The 13607-nt window shown below is 37.6% G+C and overlaps 4 non-coding genes across 4 annotated transcripts; all 4 read right to left on the minus strand.

Moving 5' to 3' along the window:
• Positions 1–1147: 1147 nt before the first annotated feature.
• On the minus strand, positions 1148–1220 carry TRNAF-AAA (transfer RNA phenylalanine (anticodon AAA)). The gene has a single exon. It is a non-coding gene; the product is annotated as a tRNA-Phe (tRNA).
• A 2844-nt stretch (positions 1221–4064) lies between these two features.
• TRNAF-GAA (transfer RNA phenylalanine (anticodon GAA)) lies at positions 4065–4137 on the minus strand. The gene has a single exon. It is a non-coding gene; the product is annotated as a tRNA-Phe (tRNA).
• Positions 4138–6982: 2845 nt separating this feature from the next.
• TRNAF-GAA (transfer RNA phenylalanine (anticodon GAA)) lies at positions 6983–7055 on the minus strand. The gene has a single exon. It is a non-coding gene; the product is annotated as a tRNA-Phe (tRNA).
• Positions 7056–9900: 2845 nt separating this feature from the next.
• Positions 9901–9973, minus strand: TRNAF-GAA (transfer RNA phenylalanine (anticodon GAA)). The gene has a single exon. It is a non-coding gene; the product is annotated as a tRNA-Phe (tRNA).
• Between the last annotated feature and the right edge of the window lie 3634 nt (positions 9974–13607).

Consider the following 13607-nt stretch of genomic DNA (forward strand, 5'->3'; position numbering starts at 1 on the left):
TTTAGATTTTCAATCTAACACTCTCCCAACTCAGCTATTTCATCCAGCTGGCCATTTTGGCTTTCTGTTGTATTTTTGATAATTGTTAAAGATAAATGCAGACCCTGGTCATTCTATCTGCATGTGCAGTTATGTGTTAAATTGTCCAATATTATTCAGCAGCTAAATTGGTCTGATGGGTGAATTTCCTTTTTAGGAGCCAAGTTAGTTAGAAGATGTTTGTAAACTATGAATGGACTTATACTCAGACACACAGACCTATATGGCGAGGGTAGGCAAACTAGGTCATCTGACTACTAACAGTTTTGTATAAGGGGAACTCGAGGCTGATGTAGGCAAAGCTTTACTTTCAATTAAAGGAAGAATTGGCAAATAAAGCAGGTAAAGTTGAATACAAGAGAGGTGGAAGCAAGTTTGACAGAAAGACAGAATGTAAAAAATATGTTGAAATGGTTGTCTTATCGATCAGCTTGATAAAAGGTTTTGATCATTATAAACAACGTCAATATGGGTTGACTCCAAATAGCATTTGTGGCATGCAAAGCAGAAGTTCAAAATGTGCCTAAACCCGGGATTGAACCAGGGACCTTTAGATCTTCAGTCTACTGCTCTCCCAACTGAGCTATTTCATCCAGCTGGCAATTTTGGCTTTCTGTTGTATTTTTTATAATTGTTAAAGAAAAATGCAGAACCTGGTCACTCTATCTGCATGTGCAGTTATGTGTTAAATTGTCCAGTATTATTCAGTAGCTAAATTGTTCTGATGGGTGAATTTCCTTTTTAGGAGCCAAGTTAGTTAGATGATGTTTGTAAACTATGAATGGACTTATACTCAGAAACACAGACCTATATGGCGAGGGTCGGCAAGCTAGGTCATCTGACTACTAACAGTTTTGTATAAGGGGAACTGGAGGCTGATGCAGGCAAAGCTTTACTTTCAATTAAAGGAAGAATTGGGAAATAAAGGAGGCAAAGTTGAATACAAGAGAGGTGGAAGCAAGTTTGAAAGAAAGACAGAAAGTAAATAATATGTTGAATTAATTGTATTGTCGATTATCTTGATAAAATGTTTTGATCATTATAAACAAAGTCAATATGAGTTGACTCAAAATAGTCTTTGTGGCATGCAAAGCAGAAGTTCAAAACGTGCCGAAACCCGGGATCGAACCAGAGACCTTTAGATATTTAGTCTAACGCTCTCCCAACTGAGCTATTTCGGCCTGCCAGCAGCTATAGTATTCAGCCTCTTTTTTTGAACAATCCCAGAACAGAGATGCAGAACCTGGATTTTCAATCTGAGGTTAGAGCTGTGTTTTAATGTGTCCTGCATTGTTCAGCAGCTAACTGGTGAAATGGGCGAGTAGCGTTTTTGGGATAAATGTTAGGTCGTTTTTCTTTTAAAACTCTAAGTGGACCAGCACTGTATTACACAGACGTATGTCGCCTGAGTAGGTAAGCTATGTCATCTCAATACTGACAACTTTGTTCAAGGAGAAGTGAAAGCTGATGCAGACAAGAGTTTACTTTGAAAAAAGTATAAAATGGGATAAATTCGTCATCAAAGCTGATGGCAAGAGAGGTGGAAGCAAGTTTAGAAGGAGGACAGAAAGACAACTTTTTGTTGAAGTTATCATGTTGTTGATCAGTTGATAAAATATTTTGAGAAATAAAGAAAAAAAAACTAGAGCTGATTTCAAGAAATATTTTGCAACAATGTAGGATCCCCTCGCACTGTGCTGAAAGTCAGGATTGAATCAGGTACCTTAAGCTCTTCAGTCTAACGATCTCCCAACTGAGATATTTCAGCCAACAAGTCCCTGTGGCCTCCTGATGTATTATTAATAATTGTAGACGATACATACAGAACCTGGTCATTCTATTTTCGTTTATAGTTATGTGTTAAAGTGTCCAGTATCATTCAGCAGGTAACTTGGTCTGATGAGTGAATATCCTTTTTAGGGGACAATGTAGGTAGAATTTTTTTTTCTAAACTCTGAATTGACTTATACTCTGAAACACAGACCTATATGGCCAGGGTGTACAAGCTATGTCATCTGACTACTGACAGTTTTGTATAAGGGGAATTGGAGGCTGATGCAGGCAAAGCTTTACTTTAAAATAAAGCAAGAAGTTGCAAATAAATGAGGCATAGTTGAATACAAGAGAGGTGGAAGCAAGTTTGAAAGGAAGACAGAAAGTAAATAATATGTTGAATTGATTGGAGTTAAATCAACGCTCTTCTTTATCAAAACCTTTTATCAATCTGATCAACAACACAAACAGCTTTTGTGACATGAAAAGCAGAAGTTGAAATTGTGCCGAAACCCGGGATAGAACCAGGGACCTTTAGATCTTCAGTCTAACGCTCTCCCAACTGAGCTATTTCGGCCTGCTGGTAGTTTGGGTCTTCATCCTTTCTTTTAAACTTCTCAAGAAAATAGATGCTCAACCTCATGCTAGAGCTATGTTTTAAGATGTCCTGTATCATTCATCAGTTAACGGGTGCAATAGGTAAATAGCATTTTTCGGATCCAGGTTAGGTAGCTTTTTTTTTTACTCTGAATGGACTAGCACCATATTACACAGAGGTATTTGGCCTGAGTAGGTAAGCTATGTCATCTGAATACTGAAATCTGTGTTCAAGGAGAAGTGGAAGCTGATGCAGACAAGAGTTTACTTTACAAAAAAGCATGAAATAGGAAACATTTGTAGTCGAAGCTGAATGCAAGAGAGGTGGAAGCAAATTTAGAAGGAGGACAGAAAGACAATTCTATGTTGAATTGATCATGTTGTCGATCAGTTGATCAAATATTTTGATAAATAAAGAAAGAAAAACTTGAGCTGATACCAAGAAATATTTTGTGAGAAGCAAGAAACCTCTCAGACTTTTCCGAAACCCAGCATTGAACAAGGGACTTTTAGATTTTCAATCTAACACTCTCCCAACTCAGCTATTTCATCCAGCTGGCCATTTTGGCTTTCTGTTGTATTTTTGATAATTGTTAAAGATAAATGCAGACCCTGGTCATTCTATCTGCATGTGCAGTTATGTGTTAAATTGTCCAATGTTATTCAGCAGCTAAATTGGTCTGATGGGTGAATTTCCTTTTTAGGAGCCAAGTTAGTTAGAAGATGTTTGTAAACTATGAATGGACTTATACTCAGACACACAGACCTATGTGGCGAGGGTAGGCAAACTAGGTCATCTGACTACTAACAGTTTTGTATAAGGGGAACTCGAGGCTGATGCAGGCAAAGCTTTACTTTCAATTAAAGGAAGAATTGGCAAATAAAGCAGGTAAATTTGAATACAAGAGAGGTGGAAGCAAGTTTGACAGAAAGACAGAATGTAAAAAATATGTTGAAATGGTTGTCTTTTCGATCAGCTTGATAAAAGGTTTTGATCATTATAAACAACGTCAATATGAGTTGACTCCAAATAGCATTTGTGGCATGCAAAGCATAAGTTCAAAATGTGCCTAAACCCGGGATTGAACCAGGGACCTTTAGATCTTCAGTCTACTGCTCTCCCAACTGAGCTATTTCATCCAGCTGGCAATTTTGGCTTTCTGTTGTATTTTTTATAATTGTTAAAGATAAATGCAGAACCTGGTCACTCTATCTGCATGTGCAGTTATGTGTTAAATTGTCCAGTATTATTCAGTAGCTAAATTGGTCTGATGGGTGAATTTCCTTTTTAGGAGCCAAGTTAGTTAGATGATGTTTGTAAACTATGAATGGACTTATACTCAGAAACACAGACCTATATGGCGAGGGTCGGCAAGCTAGGTCATCTGACTACTAACAGTTTTGTATAAGGGGAACTGGAGGCTGATGCAGGCAAAGCTTTACTTTCAATTAAAGGAAGAATTGGGAAATAAAGGAGGCAAAGTTGAATACAAGAGAGGTGGAAGCAAGTTTGAAAGAAAGACAGAAAGTAAATAATATGTTGAATTAATTGTATTGTCGATTATCTTGATAAAAGGTTTTGATCATTATAAACAAAGTCAATATGAGTTGACTCAAAATAGTCTTTGTGGCATGCAAAGCAGAAGTTCAAAATGTGCCGAAACCCGGGATCGAACCAGGGACCTTTAGATCTTCAGTCTAACACTCTCCCAACTGAGCTATTTCGGCCTGCCAGCAGCTATAGTATTCAGCCTCTTTTTTTGAACAATCCCAGAACAGAGATGCAGAACCTGGATTTTCAATCTGAGGTTAGAGCTGTGTTTTAATGTGTCCTGCATTGTTCAGCAGCTAACTGGTGAAATGGGTGAGTAGCGTTTTTGGGATAAATGTTAGGTCGTTTTTCTTTTAAAACTCTGAGTGGACCAGCACTGTATTACACAGACGTATGTCGCCTGAGTAGGTATGCTATGTCATCTCAATACTGACAACTTTGTTCAAGGAGAAGTGAAAGCTGATGCAGACAAGAGTTTACTTTGAAAAAAGTATAAAATGGGATAAATTCGTCATCAAAGTTGATGGCAAGAGAGGTGGAAGCAAGTTTAGAAGGAGGACAGAAAGACAACTTTTTGTTGAAGTTATCATGTTGTTGATCAGTTGATAAAATATTTTGAGAAATAAAGAAAAAAAAACTAGAGCTGATTTCAAGAAATATTTTGCAAGAATGTAGGATCCCCTCGCACTGTGCTGAAAGTCAGGATTGAATCAGGTACCTTAAGCTCTTCAGTCTAACGATCTCCCAACTGAGATATTTCAGCCAACAAGTCCCTGTGGCCTCCTGATGTATTATTAATAATTGTAGACGATACATACAGAACCTGGTCATTCTATTTTCGTGTATAGTTATGTGTTAAAGTGTCCAGTATCATTCAGCAGGTAACTTGGTCTGATGAGTGAATATCCTTTTTAGGGGACAAGGTAGGTAGAATTTTTTTTTCTAAACTCTGAATTGACTTATACTCTGAAACACAGACCTATATGGCCAGGGTGTACAAGCTATGTCATCTGACTACTGACAGTTTTGTATAAGGGGAATTGGAGGCTGATGCAGGCAAAGCTTTACTTTAAAATAAAGCAAGAAGTTGCAAATAAATGAGGCATAGTTGAATACAAGAGAGGTGGAAGCAAGTTTGAAAGGAAGACGGAAAGTAAATAATATGTTGAATTGATTGTGTTGTTGATCAGATTGATAAAAGGTTTTGATAAAGAAGAGCGTTGATTTAACTCCAAACAGCTTTTGTGACATGAAAAGCAGAAGTTGAAATTGTGCCGAAACCCGGGATTGAACCAGGGACCTTTAGACCTTCAGTCTAACGCTCTCCCAACTGAGCTATTTCGGCCTGCTGGTAGTTTGGGTCTTCATCCTTTCTTTTAAACTTCCCAAGAAAATAGATGCTCAACCTCATGCTAGAGCTATGTTTTAAGATGTCCTGTATCATTCATCACTTAACGGGTGCAATAGGTAAATAGCATTTTTCGGATCCAGGTTAGGTAGCTTTTGTTTTTTACTCTGAATGGACTAGCACCATATTACACAGAGGTATTTGGCCTGAGTAGGTAAGCTATGTCATCTGAATACTGAAATCTGTGTTCAAGGAGAAGTGGAAGCTGATGCAGACAAGAGTTTACTTTACAAAAAAGCATGAAATAGGAAACATTTGTAGTCGAAGCTGAATGCAAGAGAGGTGGAAGCAAATTTAGAAGGAGGACAGAAAGACAATTCTATGTTGAATTGATCATGTTGTCGATCAGTTGATCAAATATTTTGATAAATAAAGAAAGAAAAACTTGAGCTGATACCAAGAAATATTTTGTGAGAAGCAAGAAACCTCTCAGACTTTTCCGAAACCCAGCATTGAACAAGGGACTTTTAGATTTTCAATCTAACACTCTCCCAACTGAGCTATTTCATCCAGCTGGCCATTTTGGCTTTCTGTTGTATTTTTGATAATTGTTAAAGATAAATGCAGACCCTGGTCATTCTATCTGCATGTGCAGTTATGTGTTAAATTGTACAATATTATTCAGCAGCTAAATTGGTCTGATGGGTGAATTTCCTTTTTAGGAGCCAAGTTAGTTAGAAGATGTTTGTAAACTATGAATGGACTTATACTCAGACACACAGACCTATATGGCGAGGGTAGGCAAACTAGGTCATCTGACTACTAACAGTTTTGTATAAGGGGGACTCGAGGCTGATGCAGGCAAAGCTTTACTTTCAATTAAAGGAAGAATTGGCAAATAAAGCAGGTAAATTTGAATACAAGAGAGGTGGAAGCAAGTTTGACAGAAAGACAGAATGTAAAAAATATGTTGAAATGGTTGTCTTTTCGATCAGCTTGATAAAAGGTTTTGATCATTATAAACAACGTCAATATGAGTTGACTCCAAATAGCATTTGTGGCATGCAAAGCATAAGTTCAAAATGTGCCTAAACCCGGGATTGAACCAGGGACCTTTAGATCTTCAGTCTACTGCTCTCCCAACTGAGCTATTTCATCCAGCTGGCAATTTTGGCTTTCTGTTGTATTTTTTATAATTGTTAAAGATAAATGCAGAACCTGGTCACTCTATCTGCATGTGCAGTTATGTGTTAAATTGTCCAGTATTATTCAGTAGCTAAATTGGTCTGATGGGTGAATTTCCTTTTTAGGAGCCAAGTTAGTTAGATGATGTTTGTAAACTATGAATGGACTTATACTCAGAAACACAGACCTATATGGCGAGGGTCGGCAAGCTAGGTCATCTGACTACTAACAGTTTTGTATAAGGGGAACTGGAGGCTGATGCAGGCAAAGCTTTACTTTCAATTAAAGGAAGAATTGGGAAATAAAGGAGGCAAAGTTGAATACAAGAGAGGTGGAAGCAAGTTTGAAAGAAAGACAGAAAGTAAATAATATGTTGAATTAATTGTATTGTCGATTATCTTGATAAAAGGTTTTGATCATTATAAACAAAGTCAATATGAGTTGACTCAAAATAGTCTTTGTGGCATGCAAAGCAGAAGTTCAAAATGTGCCGAAACCCGGGATCGAACCAGGGACCTTTAGATCTTCAGTCTAACACTCTCCCAACTGAGCTATTTCGGCCTGCCAGCAGCTATAGTATTCAGCCTCTTTTTTTGAACAATCCCAGAACAGAGATGCAGAACCTGGATTTTCAATCTGAGGTTAGAGCTGTGTTTTAATGTGTCCTGCATTGTTCAGCAGCTAACTGGTGAAATGGGTGAGTAGCGTTTTTGGGATAAATGTTAGGTCGTTTTTCTTTTAAAACTCTGAGTGGACCAGCACTGTATTACACAGACGTATGTCGCCTGAGTAGGTAAGCTATGTCATCTCAATACTGACAACTTTGTTCAAGGAGAAGTGAAAGCTGATGCAGACAAGAGTTTACTTTGAAAAAAGTATAAAATGGGATAAATTCGTCATCAAAGTTGATGGCAAGAGAGGTGGAAGCAAGTTTAGAAGGAGGACAGAAAGACAACTTTTTGTTGAAGTTATCATGTTGTTGATCAGTTGATAAAATATTTTGAGAAATAAAGAAAAAAAAACTAGAGCTGATTTCAAGAAATATTTTGCAAGAATGTAGGATCCCCTCGCACTGTGCTGAAAGTCAGGATTGAATCAGGTACCTTAAGCTCTTCAGTCTAACGATCTCCCAACTGAGATATTTCAGCCAACAAGTCCCTGTGGCCTCCTGATGTATTATTAATAATTGTAGACGATACATACAGAACCTGGTCATTCTATTTTCGTTTATAGTTATGTGTTAAAGTGTCCAGTATCATTCAGCAGGTAACTTGGTCTGATGAGTGAATATCCTTTTTAGGGGACAAGGTAGGTAGAATTTTTTTTTCTAAACTCTGAATTGACTTATACTCTGAAACACAGACCTATATGGCCAGGGTGTACAAGCTATGTCATCTGACTACTGACAGTTTTGTATAAGGGGAATTGGAGGCTGATGCAGGCAAAGCTTTACTTTAAAATAAAGCAAGAAGTTGCAAATAAATGAGGCATAGTTGAATACAAGAGAGGTGGAAGCAAGTTTGAAAGGAAGACGGAAAGTAAATAATATGTTGAATTGATTGTGTTGTTGATCAGATTGATAAAAGGTTTTGATAAAGAAGAGCGTTGATTTAACTCCAAACAGCTTTTGTGACATGAAAAGCAGAAGTTGAAATTGTGCCGAAACCCGGGATTGAACCAGGGACCTTTTGATCTTCAGTCTAACGCTCTCCCAACTGAGCTATTTCGGCCTGCTGGTAGTTTGGGTCTTCATCCTTTCTTTTAAACTTCCCAAGAAAATAGATGCTCAACCTCATGCTAGAGCTATGTTTTAAGATGTCCTGTATCATTCATCACTTAACGGGTGCAATAGGTAAATAGCATTTTTCGGATCCAGGTTAGGTAGCTTTTGTTTTTTACTCTGAATGGACTAGCACCATATTACACAGAGGTATTTGGCCTGAGTAGGTAAGCTATGTCATCTGAATACTGAAATCTGTGTTCAAGGAGAAGTGGAAGCTGATGCAGACAAGAGTTTACTTTACAAAAAAGCATGAAATAGGAAACATTTGTAGTCGAAGCTGAATGCAAGAGAGGTGGAAGCAAATTTAGAAGGAGGACAGAAAGACAATTCTATGTTGAATTGATCATGTTGTCGATCAGTTGATCAAATATTTTGATAAATAAAGAAAGAAAAACTTGAGCTGATACCAAGAAATATTTTGTGAGAAGCAAGAAACCTCTCAGACTTTTCCGAAACCCAGCATTGAACAAGGGACTTTTAGATTTTCAATCTAACACTCTCCCAACTGAGCTATTTCATCCAGCTGGCCATTTTGGCTTTCTGTTGTATTTTTGATAATTGTTAAAGATAAATGCAGACCCTGGTCATTCTATCTGCATGTGCAGTTATGTGTTAAATTGTACAATATTATTCAGCAGCTAAATTGGTCTGATGGGTGAATTTCCTTTTTAGGAGCCAAGTTAGTTAGAAGATGTTTGTAAACTATGAATGGACTTATACTCAGACACACAGACCTATATGGCGAGGGTAGGCAAACTAGGTCATCTGACTACTAACAGTTTTGTATAAGGGGAACTCGAGGCTGATGCAGGCAAAGCTTTACTTTCAATTAAAGGAAGAATTGGCAAATAAAGCAGGTAAAGTTGAATACAAGAGAGGTGGAAGCAAGTTTGACAGAAAGACAGAATGTAAAAAATATGTTGAAATGGTTGTCTTATCGATCAGCTTGATAAAAGGTTTTGATCATTATAAACAACGTCAATATGAGTTGACTCCAAATAGCATTTGTGGCATGCAAAGCAGAAGTTCAAAATGTGCCTAAACCCGGGATTGAACCAGGGACCTTTAGATCTTCAGTCTACTGCTCTCCCAACTGAGCTATTTCATCCAGCTGGCAATTTTGGCTTTCTGTTGTATTTTTTATAATTGTTAAAGAAAAATGCAGAACCTGGTCACTCTATCTGCATGTGCAGTTATGTGTTAAATTGTCCAGTATTATTCAGTAGCTAAATTGGTCTGATGGGTGAATTTCCTTTTTAGGAGCCAAGTTAGTTAGATGATGTTTGTAAACTATGAATGGACTTATACTCAGAAACACAGACCTATATGGCGAGGGTCGGCAAGCTAGGTCATCTGACTACTAACAGTTTTGTATAAGGGGAACTGGAGGCTGATGCAGGCAAAGCTTTACTTTCAATTAAAGGAAGAATTGGGAAATAAAGGAGGCAAAGTTGAATACAAGAGAGGTGGAAGCAAGTTTGAAAGAAAGACAGAAAGTAAATAATATGTTGAATTAATTGTATTGTCGATTATCTTGATAAAAGGTTTTGATCATTATAAACAAAGTCAATATGAGTTGATTCAAAATAGTCTTTGTGGCATGCAAAGCAGAAGTTCAAAATGTGCCGAAACCCGGGATCGAACCAGGGACCTTTAGATCTTCAGTCTAACGCTCTCCCAACTGAGCTATTTCGGCCTGCCAGCAGCTATAGTATTCAGCCTCTTTTTTTGAACAATCCCAGAACAGAGATGCAGAACCTGGATTTTCAATCTGAGGTTAGAGCTGTGTTTTAATGTGTCCTGCATTGTTCAGCAGCTAACTGGTGAAAGGGTGAGTAGCGTTTTTGGGATAAATGTTAGGTCGTTTTTCTTTTAAAACTCTAAGTGGACCAGCACTGTATTACACAGACGTATGTCGCCTGAGTAGGTAAGCTATGTCATCTCAATACTGACAACTTTGTTCAAGGAGAAGTGAAAGCTGATGCAGACAAGAGTTTACTTTGAAAAAAGTATAAAATGGGATAAATTCGTCATCAAAGTTGATGGCAAGAGAGGTGGAAGCAAGTTTAGAAGGAGGACAGAAAGACAAATTTTTGTTGAAGTTATCATGTTGTTGATCAGTTGATAAAATATTTTGAGAAATAAAAAAAAAAAACTAGAGCTGATTTCAAGAAATATTTTGCAAGAATGTAGGATCCCCTCGCACTGTGCTGAAAGTCAGGATTGAATCAGGTACCTTAAGCTCTTCAGTCTAACGATCTCCCAACTGAGATATTTCAGCCAACAAGTCCCTGTGGCCTCCTGATGTATTATTAATAATTGTAGACGATACATACAGAACCTGGTCATTCTATTTTCGTTTATAGTTATGTGTTAAAGTGTCCAGTATCATTCAGCAGGTAACTTGGTCTGATGAGTGAATATCCTTTTTAGGGGACAAGGTAGGTAGAATTTTTTTTTCTAAACTCTGAATTGACTTATACTCTGAAACACAGACCTATATGGCCAGGGTGTACAAGCTATGTCATCTGACTACTGACAGTTTTGTATAAGGGGAACTGGAGGCTGATGCAGGCAAAGCTTTACTTTAAAATAAAGCAAGAAGTTGCAAATAAATGAGGCATAGTTGAATACAAGAGAGGTGGAAGCAAGTTTGAAAGGAAGACAGAAAGTAAATAATATGTTGAATTGATTGTGTTGTTGATCAGATTGATAAAAGGTTTTGATAAAGAAGAGCGTTGATTTAACTCCAAACAGCTTTTGTGACATGAAAAGCAGAAGTTGAAATTGTGCCGAAACCCGGGATTGAACCAGGGACCTTTAGATCTTCAGTCTAACGCTCTCCCAACTGATCTATTTCGGCCTGCTGGTAGTTTGGGGCTTCATCCTTTTTTTTTAAACTTCACAAGAAAATAGATGCTCAACCTCATGCTAGAGCTATGTTTTAAGATGTCCTGTATCATTCACCAGTTAACGGGTGCAATAGGTAAATAGCATTTTTCGGATCCAGGTTAGGTAGCTTTTGTTTTTTACTCTGAATGGACTAGCACCATATTACACAGAGGTATTTGGCCTGAGTAGGTAAGCTATGTCATCTGAATACTGAAATCTGTGTTCAAGGAGAAGTGGAAGCTGATGCAGACAAGAGTTTACTTTACAAAAAAGCATGAAATAGGAAACATTTGTAGTCGAAGCTGAATGCAAGAGAGGTGGAAGCAAATTTAGAAGGAGGACAGAAAGACAATTCTATGTTGAATTGATCATGTTGTCGATCAGTTGATCAAATATTTTGATAAATAAAGAAAGAAAAACTTGAGCTGATACCAAGAAATATTTTGTGAGAAGCAAGAAACCTCTCAGACTTTTCCGAAACCCAGCATTGAACAAGGGACTTTTAGATTTTCAATCTAACACTCTCCCAACTCAGCTATTTCATCCAGCTGGCCATTTTGGCTTTCTGTTGTATTTTTGATAATTGTTAAAGATAAATGCAGACCCTGGTCATTCTATCTGCATGTGCAGTTATGTGTTAAATTGTCCAATGTTATTCAGCAGCTAAATTGGTCTGATGGGTGAATTTCCTTTTTAGGAGCCAAGTTAGTTAGAAGATGTTTGTAAACTATGAATGGACTTATACTCAGACACACAGACCTATGTGGCGAGGGTAGGCAAACTAGGTCATCTGACTACTAACAGTTTTGTATAAGGGGAACTCGAGGCTGATGCAGGCAAAGCTTTACTTTCAATTAAAGGAAGAATTGGCAAATAAAGCAGGTAAATTTGAATACAAGAGAGGTGGAAGCAAGTTTGACAGAAAGACAGAATGTAAAAAATATGTTGAAATGGTTGTCTTTTCGATCAGCTTGATAAAAGGTTTTGATCATTATAAACAACGTCAATATGAGTTGACTCCAAATAGCATTTGTGGCATGCAAAGCATAAGTTCAAAATGTGCCTAAACCCGGGATTGAACCAGGGACCTTTAGATCTTCAGTCTACTGCTCTCCCAACTGAGCTATTTCATCCAGCTGGCAATTTTGGCTTTCTGTTGTATTTTTTATAATTGTTAAAGATAAATGCAGAACCTGGTCACTCTATCTGCATGTGCAGTTATGTGTTAAATTGTCCAGTATTATTCAGTAGCTAAATTGGTCTGATGGGTGAATTTCCTTTTTAGGAGCCAAGTTAGTTAGATGATGTTTGTAAACTATGAATGGACTTATACTCAGAAACACAGACCTATATGGCGAGGGTCGGCAAGCTAGGTCATCTGACTACTAACAGTTTTGTATAAGGGGAACTGGAGGCTGATGCAGGCAAAGCTTTACTTTCAATTAAAGGAAGAATTGGGAAATAAAGGAGGCAAAGTTGAATACAAGAGAGGTGGAAGCAAGTTTGAAAGAAAGACAGAAAGTAAATAATATGTTGAATTAATTGTATTGTCGATTATCTTGATAAAAGGTTTTGATCATTATAAACAAAGTCAATATGAGTTGACTCAAAATAGTCTTTGTGGCATGCAAAGCAGAAGTTCAAAATGTGCCGAAACCCGGGATCTTTAGATCTTCAGTCTAACACTCTCCCAACTGAGCTATTTCGGCCTGCCAGCAGCTATAGTATTCAGCCTCTTTTTTTGAACAATCCCAGAACAGAGATGCAGAACCTGGATTTTCAATCTGAGGTTAGAGCTGTGTTTTAATGTGTCCTGCATTGTTCAGCAGCTAACTGGTGAAATGGGTGAGTAGCGTTTTTGGGATAAATGTTAGGTCGTTTTTCTTTTAAAACTCTGAGTGGACCAGCACTGTATTACACAGACGTATGTCGCCTGAGTAGGTAAGCTATGTCATCTCAATACTGACAACTTTGTTCAAGGAGAAGTGAAAGCTGATGCAGACAAGAGTTTACTTTGAAAAAAGTATAAAATGGGATAAATTCGTCATCAAAGTTGATGGCAAGAGAGGTGGAAGCAAGTTTAGAAGGAGGACAGAAAGACAACTTTTTGTTGAAGTTATCATGTTGTTGATCAGTTGATAAAATATTTTGAGAAATAAAGAAAAAAAAACTAGAGCTGATTTCAAGAAATATTTTGCAAGAATGTAGGATCCCCTCGCACTGTGCTGAAAGTCAGGATTGAATCAGGTACCTTAAGCTCTTCAGTCTAACGATCTCCCAACTGAGATATTTCAGCCAACAAGTCCCTGTGGCCTCCTGATGTATTATTAATAATTGTAGACGATACATACAGAACCTGGTCATTCTATTTTCGTTTATAGTTATGTGTTAAAGTGTCCAGTATCATTCAGCAGGTAACTTGGTCTGATGAGTGAATA

The sequence above is a fragment of the Triturus cristatus genome, chromosome 8 (assembly GCF_964204655.1).
Source record: "Triturus cristatus chromosome 8, aTriCri1.1, whole genome shotgun sequence".
In the NCBI taxonomy this organism is placed as follows: domain Eukaryota; kingdom Metazoa; phylum Chordata; class Amphibia; order Caudata; family Salamandridae; genus Triturus; species Triturus cristatus.